Below are 26,293 nucleotides of genomic sequence, written 5' to 3'. Positions count from 1 at the left end.
AAATGGTATAAGCATTTTGGAAAACTGTTTCAGGGAACCAACTAAAGCCACACATATGCCAACCCTGTGACCCAGAAATTCTACTCCTAGGTATATATTCGATTAAAAAAATACATTGTTCACACAAAGCTATGTACAAGAATGTTGGCAGTGGCATTAATTATAACAGCACAAAATGGGAAAAACCTAAATGTTTATCAATAGTAGAATAAAGTATGGTATCCATACAGTGGAATTCTAACAGCAATGGGAATGAACAAACTATACAACTTCACACCAAAATGTGAATCTCACAGACCCTAAGGGCCTACACACTTCTATTTACATAAATACAGAAACTAGCAAAGGTAACTGGATGGTGTTAAAAATCAGGAGACCCCTATAGAGTAGGCATGGGGACTGGGGACCACATGAGGAGGCTTCTAAGGAGCTGGTAATATTCTCAGTTTGGTTACACAGATGTGTTCATCTTGTGAAAACTCATTAAATGATACAATTGTACTTTGTATATTTTTCTGCATGTATGTTACATTTCAATAAAAATTTTACCTAAAATAAAAGCAAAGCAATAGGCTAAACCTCCAAAAGGGAATATATTCCTTTAAAAGTACCTTTCATGAATAAATGTTTTTTAAACGTCATGGTGATTATTAGCCATTTTTGCAAACCCAACTGACTTGCACTGGTTTGACCCAAGAGCCTACTATCAAAAAGAAATCCAAAGAAAGCAGTTTTCTATTTCTAAAACAATGCAGGAGCCACAAATGGTATTCAGGATGGTTTAAGGAAACAAATGAGGTGACCAGAGATCAGCTCTAGGGAATAAGCGAAGATTGCAGAAAAAGATGAAAAGAAACAAAACCTTAAAATGGTACCAAAATATCAATTACTCTTAAATAAGCGTTCTGTTGAGCTACTACGGGAAAAAAAAACAACAACTATTTATTCCAATGCAGATATGTGCCTCAGCACCCAGCTTCCCTCCCAATATTATTTTAAAACACTGCACAAGAGACAAAGAGAGAGCACCATGGGAGTACTAAGTAATGGCAAACGCAGGTGTCTGAATAGAGGGAAACCGAGGGAAATGAAACACAAATACTTCCACCTCATCAGTCTTCTAAAAATACTCCCATAACACAAAGGCATGCCCTGCTTATGTAGTATATAAATGAATGAGAAACTTAATCAAAATGGTTTTTGTGAATTTTGACCATAGCCCAGATACAAATACTTTGGAGATGTAAAAACGGAAAAGAAAAATTGATGGCACTGAACTAGTCTAGCAGTGCTTCAAATAAACACAGAGATGGACAAAATAAAATCAATGTAGAGTAAATTCAATTATCAGTGTCAATGGAGACAGATGTTTAAAAAGCTCCTCTATTGGCAGGGCAATATAGAAATAACAGGCACTCCAGGGCTGATGACCAGACCCAAACACTTATTCTTTTCTGAACCTGGCATTAATTAATTTTTAACTTGATCTCGATTGGACTCAAGAAGGCAGCAGGGACTTCCCTGGTGGCGCAGTGGTTGAGAATCCACCTGCCAATTCAGGGGACACGGGTCCGTGCCCTGGTCGGGGAAGATCCCACATGCCGTGGAGCGGCTGGTCCCGTGAGCCATGGACGCTGAGCCTGCGCGTCTGGAGCCTGCGCTCCGCAACGGGAGACACCACAACAGTGAGAGGCCCGCGTACCACAAAAAAAAAAAAAAAAAAAAAAAAAAAAAAAAAAAAAAAAAAAAAAGAAGGCAGCAAAGGGAAAAGATCAGAAGTCAGAAGTCAAGGCAAGCACCAGAGAGAGGTGACTTTGCAGCCAACTTTCAACTTCCTGTTGTGAAAGGGTATACCAAAAAGATAATTAACTGAAATTCACAGATAATCCATCACATTTCACGTTAGTCATGGTACAAAACTGGTTTTTGAACAGAAATGTCGCCAAGTAGGCAGCCCCTCCAAAAAGAAACAAGAAAAAAAGGTGGGATGCTGTCAAGGTTTTAATTACAGCTCTTGATCTTACATTGTCCACCTTCAGGTAAAGATGCTAATAAGCAGTGAAATTTGCAGAAGGCAAGTAGCAAGAAGGAAAACAAGCAAGAGATTTGAATAATCAAACTTTCAAGTAAATTTTTAAAATCTGAAACTAATAATTATTGGCTCATGTAGTGATTAAAAAAATTATCTCCCCTTATAGAAGGTAGGATTAGAATTAACCACTAATGATCCGAGCTAGGAATGGCATCAAGGGAAAAAGAAAGATCAGAAGTTGCCTCCTTGCCCTTAATATTGCAAAGCAGATTTATTAAAGACATCTATGCAGACCATTCAGCCAAAACCAAACATAACCATAACACTGACCTGGTTAAACAGGTTCAAAGAGAGGATCACCATCAGCTAGCCATCACCAGAAATTAGACTTGAAATCAGCAATAGGGACAGCAAGAAGAGCATTTGCTGAGGGCCTAACAAGGGCTGGCAATTCAAGTGAGTACACTAATCAAGGAATGACTAGAAGGTCTCTCTAGAAGAACTCACAAGTCCAAGAAATAGATGAGTAGCTTGGGAAGGGGATAAGTAAACAAACCTATGGACAGTATCAGAGATGAGTATTTATTCATTCATCAAGCATTTACCCTGAGTGTTCACAACACTGCAAAAGACAGACAACCATTATTTTTGTTTGTCCATCCAACTCATCCTTCTGGTACCAGCACCTCATTCTTCAGAGGAAACATCCCTTCCCCTGGTTCCACAGGGAACACCTGACCCACACCTGGCCAGTGACAGTCTTGATAACTCTGGTCCCAGTAACTGGTTCAGGGTTAGAGGCATGACCAAAGGCAGGAACAATCAAAAGCAACATGCATCTGCAGAATAGAGTTGTTTAATGTAGGAAATAAGCCCTCTGCTCTTAAAGAGGTTCTCACATGGAGAAAGTTGGCTTGAGAAGCCAGATGAAAACAGACTAGGAAATGGCAAGAAACAGGGCCCTGATGACATGATTTGAGCCCCTAGATCCAGCCATGCCTGAAGCTAGCATTCCTCTTCGACTTTTTAGCAACATAAGCCAATAAACTTTCTTTAAATTGTCCTTAAACTGGATGGCTTTTTGTTGCTTGCAAACAAATTCCCTAATCCATGATTACTGCCTTATTCCCTTAAATCCCTTTACAGCAAGGGTCCCCAACTCCCCCACCCCCAGGCCGCACAGCAGGAGGTGAGCAGCAGGCAAGTGAGCGAAGCTTCATCGGCTGCTCCCTACCACTCCCCATCGCTCGCATGACCCATCCTCCCACCCCATCCCTGTCTGTGGAAAAACTGTCTTCCATGAAACCAGTCCCTGGTGCCAAAAAGGTTGGGGATGGCTGCTTTACAGGAATAATTCTTCAGCCAGAGTACCCGTCAATTATTAAAAAATCAAAAAATATCTTTTTAAGTGGGACACTCTGAGAAACTGATATGAAAGAAGTTTGTCTTTATTACTCCCTGCATGTTAGGAACCTCTTGATGACAGAACAATTTCTTCCCACAAAGGAAAATAAGCTTTTTTGGTGTAATTGATTATTCACACCAGATCCTAATATAGGGTTGGTTGGGCCTTTAGAACACCAAAAACCTGTCTACAACTCAGCTCTTTGTGGGTGCCAGGAGTTCATAGGACAAGGTGAAATTTGAAGGTTTTGCTGCTTGAATTCACTTCTTTCTGCCTCCCCCATGGAAAGGAGAACCCAAATGAAGAGTGTGTGGATTCTACAAGCCTCCCTCGGCCCCCACTTTCCCACAAAACAGGGGCCAGTCATGTGGTCAAAGCTCAGTCACTAAGTGCTGATAGCAGCAGTTACATTCTGTGGGTTTGTACTTCTTCACCATTACAAAACCCCATTGAGTGCATATGTAAAATAGATAGCTAGTGGGAAGCAGATGCATAGCATAGGGAGATCAGCTCAGTGCTTTGTGACCACCTAGAGGGGTGGGATAGGGAGGGTGGGAGGCAGGGAGATGCAAGAAGGAGGAGATATGGGGATATATATATATAACTGATTCACTTTGTTATAAAGCAGAAACTAACACACCATTGTAAAGCAATTATACTCCAATAAAGATGTTAAAAAAAAAAGAGTTAAGAGAAGTCTGAGAATTTTGATTTAAGGTTGCTGAGGAACCAGTACTACCATTATATGAGAAACAAAACAAAACAAACCCATTCTGATGGGAAAACAGACTTGCTGAGGCCATCTCCACAAGGAATCTGGCCAGTACCCTTTGCCCCTTTTTGCTGATCTCTGTCCTGAGTAGACAGTAGCACACCCAGGTGAGTTCACATCAGATTGCCTACACCCAAGGATGTGAGTGAAGGGGAAGTATGCTGACCCAGGTTCTGAATGTAGAATGTGGCAGCATAGAATGGTAGAAAAGGCACAGGACTAGAAGTCCAGAGGACCTGGATCTGGTCCTGGCCCTGGCTTTGCTACCAACTACATGTGACCCCAGATAAGCCATTTCACCTTTCAAGGTGCTGATTTCCTTACTGTGAAAGTGACGGGTGGAAATGGATCTGTGTTTTTCCACTGTGGGTGGTGACTCAGGTGGATGGTGAAACCAATTTAGTGGATCAAGACCAACATTAAAAACTTGATTCTAGGGCTGAGCAGGAATTATACAAGACGAACCTAGAGCATCCTGTAGTGCCAGAAAGTAAGAACATGCTCAAAAAAATCAACAATGATAGGCTTATGTCAAAGGGCCACGGGAGCCAAATTAAAGGGCTCCTACTGGCTAAAGCTGGAAAAAATTTGAGCACTAAACTAAATAAAGTACTACTGGATTACAACCCACAGTATAAAATAAGAATCCGTGAATCCACACCAATATAAATATTGATTAACTGAATACATCAATAAATGGTGGAGTACAGACAGACCTGCCATACAGAAGAATGCCAAATAATCTACATAGGAGGTAGAACATAACTCCCCACTGCTTAGGTGTGGGCTGCACAGTGGGCAGTAGAAACAGTAACTGTGCAGTGAACAAACCTAACAAACACTACCTCAGCCAAAGGATCAAGGTCAACATGAACAGTGATAAAACACATTGATAGTATGTACTTTCAACATAATGTGATAAATGGCACTTTACCTCTGTGGTCTTCCGCCCCAAAACCCATAACCCTAGTCTAATCATGAGAAAAACATCAGACAAACCCCAATTGAGGAACATTCTACAAATGCTTGACCAGTATGCCTTGAAACTGTCAAGGTCAACAAAAACAAGGATAGTCTAAGAAACTGTGACAGCCAAGAGGAGCTGAACGAGACATGAGGACTAAACATAATGTGGAACGCTGGATGGGATCCTGGAATAGAAGAGGGACGTTAGGTAAAAACTAAGAAAACGTGGATAAAGTTTAGACTTTAGTTAACAAATCAGAATGTATTAGTATTGGTTCATTAATTGGGACCAATGTACCTTACTAATGTAAGATAGTAATAGTAGGGGAACTGAGTGTGGGGCATACGGGAACCCTCTGTACTATCTTCACAGCTTTTCTGTAAATCTAAAAGTGTTCTCAAATGAAAAGCTGTTTTTGTCTTGGGGGGTGATTAAAACAAACTTTGTTATGGGAGAAGATGATCGCTAAGCTTTCACTAGCAACACTAAAGTTACGCTAAGGAAAACTGAAATCTAGATGCAAAGGTCTGCTCTGCCATTTGCCCTTTGGGTAAGTCACTCACCTTACCAGAGGTCGTCAGTCTGATTTACAACAAGGTAATAATACCTGTCCTGCTACGTCACAGGGTTGTTTTGTTGTGAGAAGCAAAGTATATTAAAGTAATTTACAAATGTGGAAATGCTATTTAAAATATGGGGCTTATGATAACCTAATGTGAACCAGAATTCTCTGGCTCCTCCCCAGATCAGAGTGGGCTCAGGGCTGCTTGAGACTGAGTCTTTTGCCTGCTGCAGCAATGCTTGGGTTTTCAAAGGGGTCCCTGGAGCAGCAGTTATCAGTATCACCTGAGAACTTGTTCGAAATGCAGAATCTCAGATCCCACCACAGATCCACTAAATCAGAAACTCTGGGGTGGGGCGTGCAATCTGTCGTAACAAGCCCTGCAGGTCATTCTGGTGCTGCTGAAGTTTAGAAGCCCAGAGAAACTGACAGATAACTGTGAGTCCCATTCACACAGGCCACGCTCCTCCAGCTGGTTTCCTGTGCAGCTAGCAATCATGCAGCTCTCACTTCCTCCAGAACCCCCTTCACATCTATTGACACTTGGCTAATTCTCATACAACTCCTCTGAGGGCAGGGGGTGGAGGGGAACAGTACCATCCACAGGAATGTAGAGAAGTCCATGACACGCTAAACCTCAGCATGAGTTAACTAGCTAGAGCAAGACCCAAGAATATGGTTATTTTGCCCAACTCATCTGTGAAGTTCTCAGCAGTGGTTGTTGTATGTGACTACCAGTCACACTGATGAAAGCACATTCTCTAGCTCAAACAATTTCGGTGAGTCAAAGCCTCACTCTATTAACATCCCTCCCAGAAGCTCTCTTCCATTTATTCTTTGGAATTATCCCCCTTCCCCATTCACCAGCAATCAGGAGTGGCTGTGAGAATTAAATCAGGTGATGTTCTCTCAAAAAGGACTGAACATAGTAGCTCACTCTTTATAGACAATCCATAAAAGAAAGCTACTATGATTATCGTTATAAGGTCCTCCTACCTTTGTGACTACTTACCCTTCCCCTACCTACCTCTTGTTTGGCACTCCTCAAGGTACCACATGCATCGCTTTTCCTCTTCTGGGACCTGCCCAAAAGGTTGGACAGGTTGGGCCTCCCTTGGAAACCTCCTCAACTGCTATAATTTCAACTAAACTGCCAACTCCCAGGAGTGATCCCAGTTTTGCCCTCTCTTCTAAGTTATCTGCTGGACATCACTGATATCACCCACACACGTCAAGCTCAGCATGTTCAAAACCAAAAGCATCCTTTTTCCCTAAGATCTATTCATCTTTCTATTTTCTTCTATGGCATAGTCAATGGCACCTTAAATAACGGTCACATAGGCCTGAAACTCTGGAGTTACTTCTTGGTTTGCTTTATATGTTTACTGCAGAATAAGGAACACCTTAACTTGGAACAAAATTTCAAAGATGCAATTTAAATCTCACAACAGTCCTTTTATCTCCCATTCTCCCCTCGTTGGGGAATCTGATGTTACCCACTTCTTGTATAGCCTTCAAGAGATATTTTATATTTATGATACACAGGGTGTACTAGTAAATGTTTATCAACGAGCTCTCTGGAAAAACAAAAACAAAAACCCCAATTTCTTTCCTTTGCCGATTGCCATGGTGTAAATACTCCCACCTTGGCCAATTTCAAACCACCACCACAAAGTCATTGACCAAGGAGCTGGGGAGAGATATACACAACTGGTCTCACAAGCCAGTGCGATCTGCCTTCAGCCCACCCCCTCCCCCAGTTTATGAGTATGTGTACCTATGCATAATATGTACATGTTTACATATATAAACATAAAATATATATTAGCTATGAATATATATTTTCTCACATGGAAGCATCCCATACATACCTTGGTATATATGGTATGTATACCATAAATCTATGTAGTCCACACTTTGTTTTTTTTAACTTAACTCAGAGATTGTTACAAATCAGTAGATGTAGAGATGCTTCATTTTTAACTGCTCCATTACTCATTAACCAGTTCCAACTGATGGACAATTAGGTTATTTGCAATCCTTTTATTCAAACAATGCTTCAATAAATAACTTCGCACATATATCATTGTGCACATTTACTTATCTGTAGGATTAAATTCACAGAACTGTTATGGCTGGTTCAAAGGGTGCATGTGTTTTGCCGTTTTGATAGATACTGCCAAGGGCTCTACACAGAGCTTGGACCAATTTACATTTCCATCTACCATGAATACCTTTTTCCTCGAACCTCTGCCAACAGTTACCACATTTTCTGACATTTGCCAATCTGATAGGTGAAAAAACAGCATCTCACTAAAGTTTTAACTTACCTTTCTCTTTTTATGAGTGAGGTTAGAGTTTTCACATGTTTAAGCGTCATTTGCATGCAATTTTGTGAACTATTTGTTCAAATTCTTTGCCTCTACAGTAACTGTTCTTTCTCTTACTGATTTGTTGTAGTTCTTTATATATTGATGGAATTAGATCTTTGTGACATGAATTGCAATTACTTTTCTAAATTTACTGATCACCTTTTGACAGTTAAAAACATGTGGCCCTGAAAAAATCATATACAGTCAAAGAAATCAATATTTTGTTTTATATCTTAAAAGGCTTTTCTATCTCCATTATTATTAAAATGGTATTCCATTTTTTACTAGTTGTTTTAATGTTAAAGTTTTGACCCATGTGAAATTTATTTTGATGGAAGACATGGTGTAAGGCTCCAATTTTTTCACCTGATTGGACCAACACCATTTATTATCTCCCATAGAATCATCTTTGCCTTCTCTCTCAACCCTGGACCCCAATATCCTAGTGCCTAGGGGCTGTCATTCTAACTTTCTAATATTTTTTGCTGTCTTTCCTTTCTTCTCACACTGTGACCACCCTAGTTCAGATCTCATTGTGCTTATACTCCCAGCCTCTGACCTTCTCTACCACCCCCAGAATACTTTCTGTAAGATAGCTCCCACCACATCACCTCCTTGTTCACTGTCCACAGGATAAAGTCCAAACCCTTACTATAGGATTCAGGATCCACTCCATTTGTGCCCCAACCTACCTCTCCAGTCTCATATCCTGTCACTTTTCTCATTTAAAACAGTCCTTCTCATTAAACTGGAGGGTTCGTCACTCCTCAGAATGCTATGCCTTGAGTAAAACAAATGAATGTATACAGCAAAACAGAAAGAGACTCACAGATACAGAAGACAAACTAGTGGATATCAGTGGGGAGACAGAAGCGGGGAGGGGCAAGAAAGTATAAGATTAAGAGGTGCAAACTACTATGTATAAAATAGATAAGCAACAAGGATATATTGTACAGCACAGGGAATTACAGGCATTATTTTGTAATAACTGTAAAAGGAGTATAACCTACAAAAAGACTGAATCACTACAAAAAAACTGAATCACTATAACTGTAAAGGAGTATAACCTACAAAAAAAGACTAAAACACACCTGAAACTAAGACAATACTGTAAATCAACAAGACCTCAATAAAAAAAAAAAAAATGTGGGGAGGAGCTTCAAGATGGCAGAAGAGTAAGACGTGGAGATCACCTTCCTCCCCACAAATACATCAGAAATACATCTACACGTGGAACAACTCCTACAGAACACCTACAGAACGCTGACAGAAGACCTCAGACCTCCCAAAAGGAAAGAAACTCCCCATGTACCAGGGTAGGGCAAAAGAAAAAAAGAAAAAACAGAGACAAAATAATAGGGACAGGACCTGCACCAGTCCAAGGGAGCCGTGAAGAAGGAAAGGTTTCCACACACTAGAAGCCCCTTCGCGGGCGGAGACTGTGGGTGGCGGACGGGGGGAGCTTCGGAGCCGTGGAGGAGAGCACAGTAACAGGGTGCGGTGGGCAAAGCGGAGAGATTCCCGCAGAGGATCGGTGCTGACCAGCACTAACCAGCCTGAGAGGCTTGTCTGCTCACCCACTGGGATGGGCGGGGGCTGGGAGCTGAGGCTCGGGGCTTCGGAGGTTGGATCCCAGGGAGAGGACTGGGGTTGGGGTTGGTGGTGTGAACACAGCCTGAAGGGGCTAGTGTGCCACAGCCAGCCGGGAGGGAATCCGGGAAAAAGTCTGGACCTGCCTAAGAAGTAAGAGACTTTTTCTTGACTCTGTTTCCTGGCGCGTGCGAGGAGAGGGGATTAAGAGTGCAGCTTAAAGGAGCTCCAAGGACGGGCGCGAACCGCGACCGTCAACGCAGACCTGAGACAGGCACGAGACGATAAAGCTGCTGCTGCCGCCACCAACAAGCCTGTGTGCAAGCAAGGTCACTATCCACACCTCCCCTCCCGGGAGCCTGTACAGCCCGCCACTGCCAGGGTCCCACGATCCAGAGACAACTTCCCCGGGAGAACACACAGCGCGCCTCAGGCTGGTGCAACGTCATGCTGCCCTGTGCCGCCGCAGGCTCGAACCACACACCGTACCCCTCCCTCCCCGGGTCCCGAGTGGGCCAGAGCCCACGAATCACCTGCTTCTTTAACCCCGTCCTGTCTGGGCAAGGAACAGATGCCCTCAGGCGACCTACACGCAGAGGCGGGGCCAAATCCAAAGCTGAACCCCAGGAGCTGTGCGAACAAAGAAGAGAAAGGGAAATTTCTCCCAGCAGCCTCAGGATCAGCAGATGAAATCTCCACAGTCAACTTGATGTACCCTGCATCAGTGGAATACCTGAATAGACAACGAATCATCCCAAAATTGAGGAGGTGGGCTTTGGGAGCAACGATATATATATGATATATATATCCTCAATTTGGGGATTATATATATTTATATATATATATATATATATGATATATATGTGATATATGATATATCATATATATATGATATATATATCATATGCTTCTGTGTGTATGCATATGCTTCTGTATGTGATTTTGTCTGTATAGCTTTGCTTTTACCATTTGTCCTAGGGTTCTGTCTATCTGGTTTTTGTTTGTTTGTTTGTTTTTTAGTACACTTTTCAGTGCTTTTTATCATTGGTGGATTTGTTTTTTGGTTTGGTTGTTCTCTTCTTTCTTTCCTTTTTTTAATTACTTTAAAAAATTTTTAATACTTATCTTTGGGTTTTATTTTAATATCTTTTTATTTTACTTTATTTTATTTTATTTTTTTCTTCCTTTCTTTCTTTTTTTCTCCATTTTATTCTGAGCCATGTGGATGACAGACTCTTGGTGCTCCAGCCAGGCATCAGGGCTGTGCCTCTGAGGTGCGAGAGCCAAGTTCAGGACACTGGTCCACCAGAGACCTCCCAGCTCCACGTAATATCAAATGGCAAAAATCTCCCAGTGATCTCCATCTCAACTCCAAGACCCAGCTCCACTCAATAACCAGAAAACTACGGTTCTGGAAACCCTATGCCAAACAACTAGCAAAACAGGAACACAACACCACCCATTAGCAGAGAGGCTGCCTAAAATCATATAAGGTAACAGACACCCCAAAATACACCACCAGACGTGGACTTGCCCACCAGAAAGACAAGTTCCAGTGTCATCCACCAGAACACAGGCACTAGTCCCCTCCACCAGGAAGCCTACACAACCCACTGAACCAAACGTAACCACTGGGGACAGACACCAAAAACAACAGGAACTACGAACCTGAGGCCTGCGAAAAGGAGACCCCAAACACAGTAAGTGAAGCAAAATGAGAAGACAGAGAAACTCACAGCAGATGAAGGAGCAAGGTAAAAACCAACCAGACCTAACAAATGAAGAGGAAATAGGCAGTCTACCTGAAAAAGAATTCAGAATAATAATAGCAAAGATGATCCAAAATCTTGGAAATAGAATGGAGAAAATAGAAGAAACGTTTAACAAGGACCTAGAAGAACTAAAGAGCAAACAAAGAATGATGAACAACACAATAAATGAAATTTAAAATTCTCTAGAAGGGATCAATAGCAGAATAACTGAGGCAGAAGAACGGATAAGTGACCTGGAAGATAAAATAGTGGGAATAACTACTGCAGAGCAGAATAAAGAAAAAAGAAGGAAAAGAATTGAGGACAATTTCAGAGACCTCTGGGACAACATTAAACGCACTGACATTCAAATTATAGGGGTCCCAGAAGAAGAAGAGAAAAAGAAAGGAACTGAGAAAATATTTGAAGAGATTATAGTTGAAAACTTCCCTAATATGGGAAAGGAAATAGTCAATCAGGTCCAGGAAGCACAGAGAGTCCCATACAGGATAAATCCAAGGAGAAATACGCCAAGGAACATATTAATCAAACTACCAAAAATTAAATACAAAGAAAAAATATTAAAAGCGGCAAGGGAAAAATAACAAATAACATACAAGGGAATCCCCATAAAATTAACAGCTGATCTTTCAGCAGAAACTCTGCAAGCCAGAAGGGAGTGGCAGGACATATTTAAAATGATGAATGGAAAAAACCTACAACCAAGATTACTCTACCCAACAAGGATCTCATTCAGATTTGACAGAGAAATTAAAACCTTTACAGACAAGCAAAAGCTAAGAGAATTCACACCACCAAACCAGCTTTACAACAAATGTTAAAGGAAATTCTCTAGGCAGGAAACACAAGAGAAGGAAAAGACCTACAATAACAGACCCCAAACAATTAAGAAAATGCTAATAGGAACATACATATCGATAATTACCTTAAATGTAAATGGATTAAATGCTCCAACCAAAAGACATAGACTGACTGAATGGATACAAAAACAAGACCCGTAAATATGCTGTCTACAAGAGACACACTTCAGAACTAGGGACACATACAGACTGAAAGTGAGGGGATGGAAAAAGAGATTCCATACAAATGGAAATGAAAAGAAAGCTGGACTAGCAATTCTCATATCAGACAAAATAGACTTTAAAACAAAGACTATTACAAGAAACAAACGAGGACAGTACATTACGATCAAGGGATCAAACCAAGAAGAAGATATAACCATTGTAAATATTTATGCACCCAACATAGGAGCACCTCAATACATAAGGCAAATACTAACAGCCATAAAAGGGGAAATCAACAGTAACACAATCATAGTAGGGGACTTGAACACCCCACTTTCACCAATGGACAGATCGTCCAAAATGAAAATAAATAAGGAAACACAAGCTTTAAATGATACATTAAACAAGATGGACTTAATAGCTATTTATAGGACAGTCTATCCAAAAACAACAAATACACTTTCTTCTCAAGTGCTCATGGAATATTCTCCAGGATGGATCATATCTTGGGTCACCAATCAAGCCTTGGTAAATTTAAGAAAACTGAAATCCTATCAAGTATCTTTTCTGACCACAACGCTTTGAGACTAGATATCAATAACAAGAAAAAACTCTGTAAAAAATACAAACACATGGATGCTAAACAATACACTACTTAATAAACAAGAGATCACTGACGAAATCAGAGACGAAATCAAAAAATATGTAGAAACAAATGTCAATGAAAATACGATGACCCAAAACGTATGGGATGCAGCAAAAGCAGTTCTAACAGGGAAGTTTATAGCAGTACAGTCCTACCTCAAGAAACAAGAAACATCTCAAATAAACAACCTAACCTTACACCTAAAGCAATCAGAGAAAGAAGAACAAAACAAACAAAAAAACATGCCAAAGTTAGCAGAAGGAAAGAAATCATAAAGATCAGACCAGAAATAATGAAAAAGAAATGAAGGAAATGATAGCAAAGATCAATAAAACTAAAAGCTGGTTCTTTGAGAAGATAAACAAAACTGATAAACCATTAGCCAGACTCATCAAGAAAAAAAGGTAGGGCTTCCCTGGTGGCGCAGTGGTTGAGGGTCTGCCTGCCGATGCAGGGGACACAGGTTTGTTCCCCGGTCCAGGAGGATCCCACATGCCACGGAGTGGCTGGGCCCGTGAGCCATGGCCGCTGAGCCTGCACGTCCGGAGCCTGTGCTCCGCAACGGGAGAGGCCACAACAGTGAGGGGTCCGTGTACTGCAAAAAAAAAAGAGTCATGTACCACAATGTTCACTGCAGCTCTATTTACAATAGCCAGGACATGGAGCAACCTAAGTGTCCACGGACAGATGAATGGATAAAGAAGATGTGGCACATATATACAATGGCATATTACTCAGCTATAAAAAGAAACGAAATTGAGTTATTTGTAATGAGGTGGATGGACCTAGAGTCTGTCATACAGAGTGAAGTTGAAAAACAAATACCGTATGCTAACACATATATATGGAATCTAAAAAAAAAAAAAATGGTCATGGAGAACCTATGGGCAAGACGGGAATCAAGACGCAGACCTACTAGAGAATGGACTTGACATGGGGAGGGGGAAGGAGAAGGGTAAGCTGGGACAAAGTTAGAGAGTGGTAGTGTATATATGAACATATATACACTACCAGATGTAAAAGAGATAGCTAGTCGGAAGCAGCTGCATAGCACAGGGAGATCAGCTCGGTGCTTTGTGACCACCTAGAGGGGTGGGATAGGAAGGGTGGGAGGGAGGGAGATGCAAGAGGGAAGAGATATGGGGATATATGTATACGTATAACTGATTCACTTTGTTATAAAGCAGAAACTGACACACCATTGTAAAGCAATCATACTCCAAGAAAAATGTTAAGAAAAAAAAAATTCTACACCTTGGCTCATCCTGCATTCTCTGCCTGGAGTGTCCTTTCACCTAGCTCTCCATGCCCTTCCTTCGCCTCAATCGTACACGTCCTTCAAGGCTTGGCTCAGATGCCCCCTTCTCTGCAGAAGCGTCGCCCATGGCCTCTGTGGGCTCCCACCACACCTCAGCATCTTGTTTACAGCAAGTGTTACACCCCTCCTTGTCTCTCACATTGTGTGTTTATAACTGTCCCTCCCAGCTGGAGGGCATATTCCTTGAGAGCAGGGGCTGTGGCTAATCCATTATTATTATACATAATAAATAGTATTTAATAAAATGAAAATGCCTTAGCCTAGTGGTTCTCAAACTTGAGTGAGCATCAGTATCACCCGAAGCGCTTGTAAAAGCAGACAACTGGGCCCTCCCCTCAGTTTGTGATTCAGTAGGTCTTCGGTGGGGCCCGAATATTTGCATTTCTAACATGTTCCCAGGTGATGCTGATCAGCAACTTGTGGAACCACACTTTGAAAACCACTGCCTCAGACTACCCCTCAAATCTCAAACTGCAAGCCTTTGAAAACGTGAAAACAGTCACATGTGCAAAAATCTCTTGCAGGAGGAAATCCTCTGGAGCTGGGTGTCCTTTACATACGTGTAGATTTCATCTTGTCCAAACAGTTCAGCCTAAGAAGGCAGTGGTCAGCTCAAGGCCACAGAGGCAGAAGCACTTCCGGGGCTGGATTCACCTTCTGATTCTCTGACTCCCACTTCTGTGCTCTCCACCACACAGAGGGGCCGTCTGGTCAATGACGCAACTACAGCACAGCTCTGCCACCCAGTCCCTTCGTGACTGTGGGTAGACTACGTAAACCCCCCTAGGCTTGTGATAGTTCGGGGTTCTTTGAGTGGAAGCAAGAGAAAATATTACGGCAACTGAAACGAACAAAAAAATGTACTGGGGGCTTCCCTGGTGGCGCAGTGGTTGAGAGTCCGCCTGCCAATGCAGGGGACGCGGGTTCGCGACCCGGTCCGGGAGGATCCCACATGCCGCGGAGCGGCTGGGCCCGTGAGCCATGGCCGCTGGGCCTGCGCGTCCGGAGCCTGTGCTCCGCAACGGGAGATGCCACAACAGTGAGAGGTCTGCGTACCACACACACAAAAAAAAAAAAAAAAAAAAAAAAAAAAAAGTACTGGGAAAATACCAGTTTCAGGAAGTAAGGAGGGGCTGGAGGGGCAAGCACCGGCACAGCTTCATGGGACCTGAAGCCAGACTATTAACAATGCCATGCGAACAATGGCTGGGTCAGGACACACCCTTGGCAGCAGAATCTCCATGACCCTCGGCATTGGACCCAGATTCCAGCCAGAGGCATCTGACTGGTCTGGCTCCCAGGGCCACCCACAGCCGAGGAGAATGGGGCTCCTAGTTCTAGACCCTAAGGCAAGAAGTGATTCCTCAAATGGAAATCAGGAAGGGTAAATCGATGCTGGACAACCAAAGAGCAAGTAATTGCTCCCCAGCCTGTCGGGTCATTGGTAAACTGTTATGCTGAGAGCCACCTCATACATTATTGGAAGATCTAATGAGTTAGTATATAAGCACAGCACTAAACTTGGCACAGAGTAAGTGCCCCACAGTTATCGGCTGCCATTGCTATTATTACTGTTCTTTGCAATTACCATCACCCCCTTTAAAGTCAGGATGGTTCCCCATTCCCTAAAGACCCCAACAAGCTCCAAAGGACACTTCAGTTAATTCTATATACACTAGAAATCTGCTTGAAGCAACTCCGAACCCATAAGAAAAACCCTGCGTTCTTTGAGGTCTTCAAGTACCGCTCGTCCACTCCATCTCAGATGCTAGACAACAGAACTACACTCGAATTGGAGCCAGCAAGGTATTTTAAGCTACTTCCATGGCCATGCTGGAGAACAGGTTGTTAGATCTCATTCGGTTTCAGTTACAAAGCTGGTAAAAACTCCACTTTGGATTCCGTTCCCAGTAGCAAATAAACACACCTGTGTGTATCATCACAGCAATTCAAAACCTCGGGAGAGGAATTAAACCCCTCCTCCTACTCAGTTCCACCTGGCCTCCAGCAATGGGCAGAAAGACACAGAAAGGGCAGGACTTCACTCCTGCCATCCCCCTCTGAGGATTCCCTTTCCTCCTCCTCCTTCAGACCATCAGCAGCCTGAATCATGACCTACAGAAAAATGGAATTTTTCTCTCCAGGGTCCCGATTAAAATCCAGACTCATTCCCTTGGAGCTAGAGATCCTCACTGTAATTAACAAATTCTCTGTGACTGTTTAGTATCTCCTTGAAGGGAGGTTCCACATCTGTCTCAGTCATCACCATATCCCCTGTACCGAGTCTGGTGTCTGGCACATAGTGTGTGCTCAACAAATAAGCATTCAATGTATGGACAAAAATCATACTGCATGCTTTACTTCTAGAGAGGCATTTACTTCAAGTTTAATCATATTTGTGAGATTAATAAAATATATTATTTAGCTTTTGCTTCTAAACACTTCAGATCACTGCCCACCACAAATGATTCAGAGAGGGACATTTGTTTTATAAGACTTAAAGTATAACTTTAAATTTCTTGTATTCCAGCATTTGATGTCAAGATAGAAAACAAGCATGGGAATCTTTCACAGTACTATCCTTTAATACACAAGTGGAGAAATGTTATATTGAGAAGTGTTTGACCCACACAACATTACAAACAAACAGATTTTAATATTTTAACCATAGAGAGTAAACAAAAGAGTAAACTTGATTTTATACTGGCAGTCAAAGATCCTCTGATGATCTCTTGTTGGGCTCCTCTCTGCAATTTAATTCTGTTCTGCTTCATATTCAAGCTATTTTTCAATTCAGGTCCACTGTCTCACGATCTCAGAAATCACAGATGAGGAAGAATATCCTCTGGGGTTGTCCATCTAGCTTACACCCCACCCCCTCTGAGAGCTGGGTTTACTACCTCGGCTATTCTTTTGTGAGTAAACACAGACATCTAGACAGCGACAGAATGCTCATCTAAAGAAATTTTATATGAAAGCAATTTCTCAGCTTTAAACCCACACATTATCATTATTATTTAAGAATCATTTTCCATTCATATTCCAGGGGTCTTGGGGTGTCTAGAAACAATCATATTCTGGCTCCCAAACAAACAGATTTAAGCAGAGTGATCATAAAGCAAGTCCAGCGAAAATTCAATTTCAGGGTATAAACAGTGTGACTAAGAACAATGAAATTACCAATGCACTTTCCATATTTTTCTAAGATGAAGGAAATATTTCATCAACTCCAAAACAAAAGAATCAGACAAATAACTGAAGGAGCAATTCTTCTACTCCTTCATGTTGCTATTCCATTTATTATGAAATAATTTTTAAATGTTCACATAGATGAAGTAAGCCCAGGAATGACATTGGAAGGCTACAGTCTGCCTGCTATAAGCGTCTACAAAGAATCATCTTGGAACAAATCAATATTTTCCAATCTTTTCATATAAGAGGAATTCTTTGTGAAAAATATTTTGCTCTAGACTTTTAAGAAATTCAGATACTTTCTTTTTTTAACTTACTATGAAAAAGCTCAAACGTATACAAAACTGTACAGCAGCACTGTCCAAGAGAAATGTAATATGAACCATATAAGCAATTTTAAGTTTTTAAGTCGCCAATTACAGAGTAAAAGAAAACAGGTGAAATTAGTTTTAATTATTTATTATAATAATCCAAAATGTTACCATTTCAGCATGTAAGCAAACAATAAAAAACTATTGAGAAAATTTTAAATCCTTTTTCGTGCAAACTCTTGGAAACTCAGTGTGTATTTCATACCTACAGTACAGCTCACCAAGGATTAGCCACACCTCAAGTGCACCACAGCCACATGTAGCCAATGGCTGCCCCAGGGGCCAGCAGAGATGGGGAAAAGCATTCAAAAGCCCATGAACTCACCACTCTGCTTCAGTCAACTCACACACAGCCTGGTTTCCTCTATTCTCCCTCCCCACCCACAGGATATTTTAAAGCAAATCCTAAAAATAGTACCATTTCATCCATGTTCCAATTTCCTTGATTGTCTCCTAATATTTTTTTAACAGTGGATTTGTTCAAATCGGGGTCTAATCATTCAACTATGAGGATCTCTTTTTAATAGCAATGTTTTTTGATGACACCTGCATAACAGAAGTTATACTTTTAGTAAAATGCTTTATTCATTCAGATGTTTATTACACATCTACCTTGTGCCAGGTACTGTTCTAGCCCCAGGACACAGCAGTGAGCAAGACTCAAAGGAACTTCCGGTTTAACTCCTGCCTACACAGTCAGATTGTTTGCAGAAGGTTTAAAAAAAAAATTCCAGTTCCATCTGGCAAATGGATAAATAAAGCGTGGTCTATACAAACAATGGGTTGTTATTAGGCAATAAAAAGGAATGAAGCACTGATTCATGCTACAACAGGGGTGAACCCAACTACAACATGCTAAGTGAAAGAAGCCAGACATAAAAGCATGATTCCATTTTCCTGAAATGTCCAGAATAGGCAAATACATACACACTTAAAGTAGACCAGTGGTTGCAAGGTGAGTAGGGAAACTGCTAACGGGTGCAGATTTCTTTGGGCGCTAATAAAATGTTCTAAAATTAATTACGACCTGACAGTTGCACAACTGTGAATATACTAAAAACCATTAAATTGTATACTTTAAATGGGTGAATTGTATGAAATGTGAGTTATAACTCAATAAAGCTTTTATTAAAAAAAATAAGTAACTAGATAAAGTATGTTACATTCACACAATGGAATACTACCCAGCTATAACACAGAATGAGAATATGTCTTTAAAAAAAATTCCAGGGACCAGCCCTCTTCACCCCATGCCACTTGATTCAGAAACTCTGAGATTTAGGCCTAGGTAGGGAAAAGCTTTTTAGATACCTAAGTGATTCTAATGTAAGCCAAATGAGAGTCAGTGGTTTCATGGAAGATTCAGTCAAGTGACCAGCAGTTACACAGCGGTACGATAACTGCTCCCTCCAAAACAGATAGGCACAGAGTGCCATGCGTGTTTTCCAACTTCAACTTGGAGGTAGCAGAGGAAGTCTTCCTATAAGTGACATTCACGCTGAAATGTGATGGATGAGTAGGAACCAGCCAGGTGAACATGGGTGAGAAGGAAGACACTGTAAAGAGGACACAACTTCATGTGGAAACTGGGAGGCCAGAATACATTATTCATGGCCCTGGCAATACAGGTGGGGAGCTGAATTTAATTCAGTGTGACTAGAACACACAGAACGAAGAGATGAGCTATGAGCCAGAGGTGATTCATAGAAGATCTAGTAAATCAGTTTTTAAAGTGAGAAATATTCACTGATCAATAAAACACTGATGAAAATTTAGTTTCAATTCCATAACAGTTTTAATATACTTTTAATAACAACTTTACCATATATATGAAAAAATACTGTATATAAGATGCAAGATATTTACCCTACAAACAATGCTTGTTTTTTTATGGGTTTGAGATCTCCTTACAATATCTGCGAGGTGAAAACAACCAGAATAAGTGCTTTTCGTGGATTTAAATAATTAGGATTTCTATTGCTTCATCATAAATTGATGAAGGTATTACAGTATTGTGGATCAAAAAGCAGGAAACAAAATGCCACATTCCAATTACTTTTTTCACAAAATATTCTAACAGCATATAACCACATACAGTTGTTTCTACTCTCTTTTTAACTGTGCACCTACTATGGATAGCATACCAGGCTTAGCGATGTGGGGATACAAACAGAAGGAATAAGATACTAGTCCTGCCTTCAAGGCATCTACAATGTAGTAAGGGAGCCAATACATTTGAATAAATAACTAGGCCAGGAGGCACTGGGGTGGAGGAATGTGTGGAGTGGGTATGAAAGAAAGTGCTGAAGAGTGTGTGTGTTTTAATGCTATGAGAGACTGAGTTCAGAGAGATGATTCTGGCAGAACTAGTTTATGAGTTCAGCCTTGAAAGACTTGGGGTTTCACAGGTAGAAGCAATGAAAGAGCTTTCTAGGCAACAGCAGTATAAGAGCAAAGGCAAAATGCCCTGTTGCTGAATACAGTTCAGGCTGGGGAACAATGGGTGAAAGAAACATTGAGCCCAGGCTGCTGGATCCTGACTTTAGGCTAAGGAGTCTACCTTAAATGGGGATAGAAAGGACCAAGGGTTTGAGCCTCATCTCCACCTTGTATTAGTTGTAAAGTAGTTGCAAACTTAACTTCTCCTGGTCTCATCTGGAGATTGGGGGTATAATAACAGTGCCTGCTTTGCTGTTGCTCTGAGGATTAAACACAATTTTAAATCCACATAAGGTACTCATGACAGTACCTGGCACAAGAAGGTCAGCAGCTACTGCTGCTGTTATTAATATTATAATTATTATTAACTATATAAGCCACTCAAGAATTTTTAGCAATATAATGACAGGATCTAGAGAATTTACCTGACTATGATATTAAGGCGGGGCTGAGGGAGACAATGTAAGTTATGTTAGGACAGAGTAGAGAAGTCCCTAAGACTCTGAGCTAAGATGCTGCAACTGGAAGGCATGGATGTGAAAGACAAGAGGGAGGAGAGATATGAGCTGGGGTGAGTATAACCGTGGTCTAAACAGTAGTGACTGGGAAGTTAAGAAGGACATTTCCAGAGAAGGGGGCTAAAAGCTGACGAATAAGATGTAGACAGGAGGGACTTCCCTGGTGGCGCAGTGGTTAAGAATCTGCCTGCCGATGCAGGAGACACAGGTTCGAGACCTGGTTCGGGAAGATCCCACATGCAGCAGAGCAACTAAGCCCGTGTGCCACAACTACTGAGCCTGCGCTCTAGAGCCTGTGAGCCACAACTACTGAGCCACATGCCACAACTACTGAAGCCCACGCACCTAGAGCCCATGCTCCACAACAAGAGAAGCCACAACAATGAGAAGCCCACACACCACAACGAAGAGTAGTCCCCGCTCGCCACAACCAGAGAACGTCCACGCGCAGCAATGAAGACCCAACAGAGCCAAAAATTAATTAATTAATTTTTTTTTAAAAAGATGTAGACAGGAAAGCAATTCACAGGCAACTATAAACAATTCTCAGTTCTGAAGCCTCCTTCAACTTAACAGCCTCCATGTTCCTCAGTGCCCCAGAGTTCCATCATTTCTGTGGGCATTTTGGGTTGAAGGATTCTCCAACCCTCCCTGCAGTACTCTTTTTCTTGTTATAAATTTATTTATTTATTTATATTTATCTTTGGCTGCACTGGGTCTTCGTTGCTGCACGGGGCTTTCTCTAGTTGCAGTGAACGGGGGATACTCTTCATTGCAGTGGCTTCTCTTGTTGCGGAGCATGGGCTCTAGGCACACAGGCTTCAGTAGCTGTGGCACGCGGGCTCAGTAGTTGTGGCATGTGGGCTCAGTAGCTATGGCTCGCGGGCTCTAGAGCACAGGCTCAGTAGTTGTGGCTCACAGGATCTAGAGTGCAGGCTCAGTAGTTGTGGCGCATGGGCTTAGTTGCTCCGTGGCATGTGGGATCTTCCCGGACCAGGGCTCGAACCTGTGTCCCTTGCATTGGCAGGCAGATTCTTAACCACTGCGTCACCAGGGAAGTCCTGGAGTACTCTTGAAATGGAATTAATGATTAAGAAAATATAGTACTGCCAAGAGGCACAATATAAATAAAACAGTGGATTATCCAGGTCATCATGCAAGGAAAAACATTATACTACCCCTAAAACTGGAATGAAGCGGAAGAAAAAAGAGATCTCTAATTTCTTCCCATCCTCTATTTTGCCATTAGCTCTTCAGGTGGTAACCATGACATACTTAGCTAACTTCTTGCTCTCAGTTTTACTACAAGAGAACAAAGAGTCAAAATGTAGTTATTTTGCTAAAAGGTTGCTGCAGAAGCTTCTGGAACTAGTAGTGGTTTCTAACTCTCCATTCTACATATGGGAACAGAGGTACTAGCTGGTCTTCCAGTACTTTCCTTAAGAGGCAGAAAGCATCACTGTGTTCAGAGTTCATTTACCACAGTGGGTAAAACCCATCAGATTTCTCTTTAGATTTAGGTGAAAGTAAATTTAAATCCAGGTGAAAGGAGAATTTCCTTTCCTCCTACATTAAATGTGCCTCATCTACCAGGCCCACAAACCATAAACTCATCCACAAATATCAATGGCAGTAAGAGTGTCAACAATTCAGAAAATAGTACAAGTAGACTCTTGTTATTGGCAGTGGAAAGTTTATAGCTCAACCTCAGGTGCTGTAACATTGAACTCTATCATAATGAGTTAACATCTAATTAAATAGTGGGAGCAGGAGAAATTTCACTCTAGAGAAAGGAGCTAAAGATTTACACTCAGAAAGACTATTGGTAAAAATCTAACTCAGCAATCTACTATTGACCCTGGGCAGATTCCCGAACCTAGGCTGCAGTTTCTTCATCTATAAAATGGAGATAACCTCACAGCACTGCCATCAAGATGGTGAAGATGAAAGAATACAGCCTATGGCAGCCTGGTGGTATCTGGGTTACAGCATAATTATTAGCTATTATTGAAACTAAATCTCAGTACTGATAAAATCTTTTGGTTAAGCAATAGCTTTTGTTATAAATAAAATGGTGTAATGGTGGAAACTACATTTTAGTTTCTTGGAAGCAGCCCAGCATAATAGAGAGAAAATGAGCTGGAATTCTAGTCCTGCCAGGATAATCTTGGGAAAACTGGTTAACCTGCTGGAGCCTCAATTTCCCATCTGGTTAGAAATATCTAGCTAATAAGACTATTGTAATGTTTAACGAGGTGATCTATATACAAAGTTCCTAGTACATATCCAGCTCTTAGTAGGTGCTCGATTAATAGTAGCTATTGGTATTTATTCAATTTCCCAGTAGAAAAAAAAAAGAATAAACAGGAAAATCAAAACCAGCTATGAGATCACCATTCCTCATATTTCACAAAGAAGTTTTCATCATTCATTCCATAAATATTTCTTTTGTACCTACTGTGTGTCAGGCACTGTTGTTGACATTGGGAGTGGAATGATGGACAAGACAGATAAGGTCTCTGCTTTCTGGAACTTCCATTCTAGTAGGGGAAAGCAGGCAGTAAACAGCCCAAGGAGATCATTTCAGAGAGAGATGAGTGCTATGAGGAACACCAAACAGGGTGGTTTGCTAGTGCGTTGGTGGAGGGGATGGTCATTTAGCTTGGGTGCGTTTCAGCCCAGGCCTGCCTAGTTGGTCTCCTTGGGCCAGAAGGGGGACCTCACCTTGAATGATGCTTGGAGGTAGAGTGTGGGTGATCAAAAGTTAGACTTACACCTTTACCTGTCTATGGATGGATCTCTTTTGCAGCTGCAGCTTAAAACATTTCTAGATGCCCTCATCCCAGTACTCAAACTCTGAGGGTCTGGGCAACATTGTTGGGGGGGGGGGGCGTTGGTCAGATGCACCTCAGCGCAATCCCCAGACACATCGAAAGCGACAACTTCACAGCTCCCCTCATCTTAGAGTCCTGACGACAGAGGAGACTGGTAGTTCGTGAGACGGAGAAGGGAGAGTACAAATGTACATACAGTGGCTGGCAAGTTGCATTACCGAAAGAGGGAGGCGCGCCCTGACCTAAGAAATATCTGGACGATCTAGTACAATGCCCATTAATGACTCTAGAAGCTGCGAACGCTTCCCAGGCTGCTGGGAAGCCCGAAGGGACAAGTGCCCTCAGACCGCAGCCTGGGTGCCGGAGAGTGGAGCAGGCCGGGCACGGGGAGGCGGGCGAGCCCAGAGCCTGCAAGGCCAGCGCCTCCCAGGTGCCCCCTGCGCGCCGCAGCCCGAGGATGTGGTGAAGCCTCGCGTTCGTCCCAATCAAGCTGGTTTCCTGTGTCTCCCGCCCCGGCGCCGCGCCTCCAGGCTGCCCAGGACAACCCCCCGGCGCTGCATCCTCCAGCGCCCCGACCCAGGCTCGGCGCCTTCTCGCCGTCAATCCCGGCCAAACCGTGACTCTCAAGACAGCACTCCAGGGTGGGCAGCACTCGGGTCCTAACTCCCGGGAGGCCGGCACCGAGGGTGACTCGGGGCCCCCACTGACCGGTTGTTCCTCGGCGACAGGAGGCAGACTCCAGGCTTGCTGAGACCGGCGGCACCCCCCATACCGCAGCCCTTCCGAGCCCGCGCCACGGCCCGGGGCCCCACCACACCCCAGCGCCATCCTGGCGGGCGACCCGACTCTTACCTGCACGCTCTGCCGCCGCGGACGCCGCCTAGCTCCGGGGTTCGTCCACACACGCGGGAGGAGGCAAACCCGGCTTCTTCGGTCCCCCTACAACGCACAGCTGATAGTTCCCTCACCAGCCGCAGGAGACGGGAGGGGAGGGCTACTCGCCTACGGCCGCCCGGGCCAGAACCCGCGCCGCGCACTGGCCGCCTGGCTCTCGGCTCCCCTTGTTCCGCCCGGCTTGCGTGCGCTGCTATCGCTCAGCCAGTTCCCAGTACTTTGCCCAGAACTTCTCCGCGCGCGCCGCCAGGCGATTAGCTGGAGTGGGGAGCGAGGGGCGGGAGGAGAGAGGAGGAGCCAGAGCCCGCTCTGGGGCGGGGAGGGCGGGAGGGACGGCAGAGTGACCCACACTCCCACCAACCAGGAGTCGTCCCCGGGGAAGGAGGTGGGGCCATGCACCTGGAAGAAGCACTGATTCCATGACGCAGTCAGGGGAGTTAGGAATCCGGGTTCCCGACGCGTGCGAAGGGTGGAGGGAGGTGAGAGTTGCCTCTGGGCGGGGGTAGGAGTTCCTGGCGGCCCAGCACGCTATATGCGTGCCCTTGACACTCAATATATGTTCGTGGAGCGGCGTTTCCGGGCCAGGGAGGGAGGAAGAAGTGAGGGTGGCGCGTGAGGGGCTGGTTAAAGGACACGGTTTCAGAGGACACACTGGTCGAACAGGCAAAGAGGATTCGACCTCTTGAGGAACTCAGACCGAGGCAAAGGGATAGAGAACGGAGAAAACACGCGGAGAAGGGAGGATTGCAGGCACGGGATGATGAAGGACAGAATCCCCATGGGATCCGGCGGGAGGCTGTGACCCCGACATCCAGAGGCAGTGATGCAGATTGGTTGCCGGGTCCCAGGAGGAGACATGAGGGGAGCATGGTTGTTTATTGTAGGCAGTTCATGTGCGAAGGGGAGGGGAGAGAAAGCATCACAGTTACAATTAAAATGCAGGAGCTCCGTGATAGACGAGAAAGCCCACCCTAAAGCTCCTAAACCGGGGAGCTACCACAGACGTCTCGGAAAGAGCGTTCCAGGTAGAGTGAGCGGCAAATGCAAGGTGTGTAACCTCGCTGAAGATCCTCTAACCTAGCTCACCGAGCTGGACCTTGAGTGTGGCTCTCTAGGCGCGCTGCCTGTCACAGGGTAAGGGCTCCAGAATATTAAATTCCAGTGCCGCCCACCACCTGCGGCACTCGACACATTTCCAGCCTCCTAGACGACCCCAAATAAGGTTTCTGAGGTTCTTGCCAGAGCCACGCTATCCGCATTTCATTCTTCGCGCTCGGTTCTCCGCTTTCTGGGGTCGCGGAATGTCTCGGATTGTCTGTCTTGGATCTGGCAGGCTGCGAGCAAGGGCGGGAGGACCCCGACAAGCTGCCGAACAAACCCACCGTTATGCTGCCCGTGGTGGCACTCGGAAAACCTTATTGGAGAAGATTTAAAATCCAATGATTTGGAGGTTCTTAAATCATCCCCCTGCACCCGACCAACGCCGGGTGGACGAAAGCTTCTGGCAGGCGCCCGGACCATTCATTCTGAACTCATGGAGTCACCCTGCCCACGCCCGTTGTTTTCCAGCCCTCCTTCCATTTTTCGGTAATTTCTCTCAGAAAG

The 26,293-nt window shown here is 43.4% G+C and overlaps 1 protein-coding gene across 6 annotated transcripts in view; it reads right to left on the bottom strand.

Annotated features, from left to right (window-relative positions):
* Positions 1-24,910, bottom strand: part of OSBPL3 (oxysterol binding protein like 3) — a 191,801-nt gene extending 166,891 nt beyond the window's left edge. For 5 of the 6 annotated variants that reach the window (XM_067042457.1, XM_067042460.1, XM_067042459.1 and 2 more), the window contains exon 1: positions 24,647-24,910. The gene's annotated coding sequence lies outside the window, so the exon portion shown is untranslated. The remainder of the gene's footprint in view (positions 1-24,646) is intronic. The other variant, XM_067042458.1, reaches the window with a different exon arrangement.
* Positions 24,911-26,293: the final 1,383 nt, after the last annotated feature.

This window comes from Kogia breviceps, chromosome 9 (assembly GCF_026419965.1).
Source record: "Kogia breviceps isolate mKogBre1 chromosome 9, mKogBre1 haplotype 1, whole genome shotgun sequence".
Taxonomy (NCBI): domain Eukaryota; kingdom Metazoa; phylum Chordata; class Mammalia; order Artiodactyla; family Physeteridae; genus Kogia; species Kogia breviceps.
The sequence above is the reverse complement of the archived record's forward strand: the minus strand, read 5'-3'. Positions and strand labels throughout refer to the sequence as shown.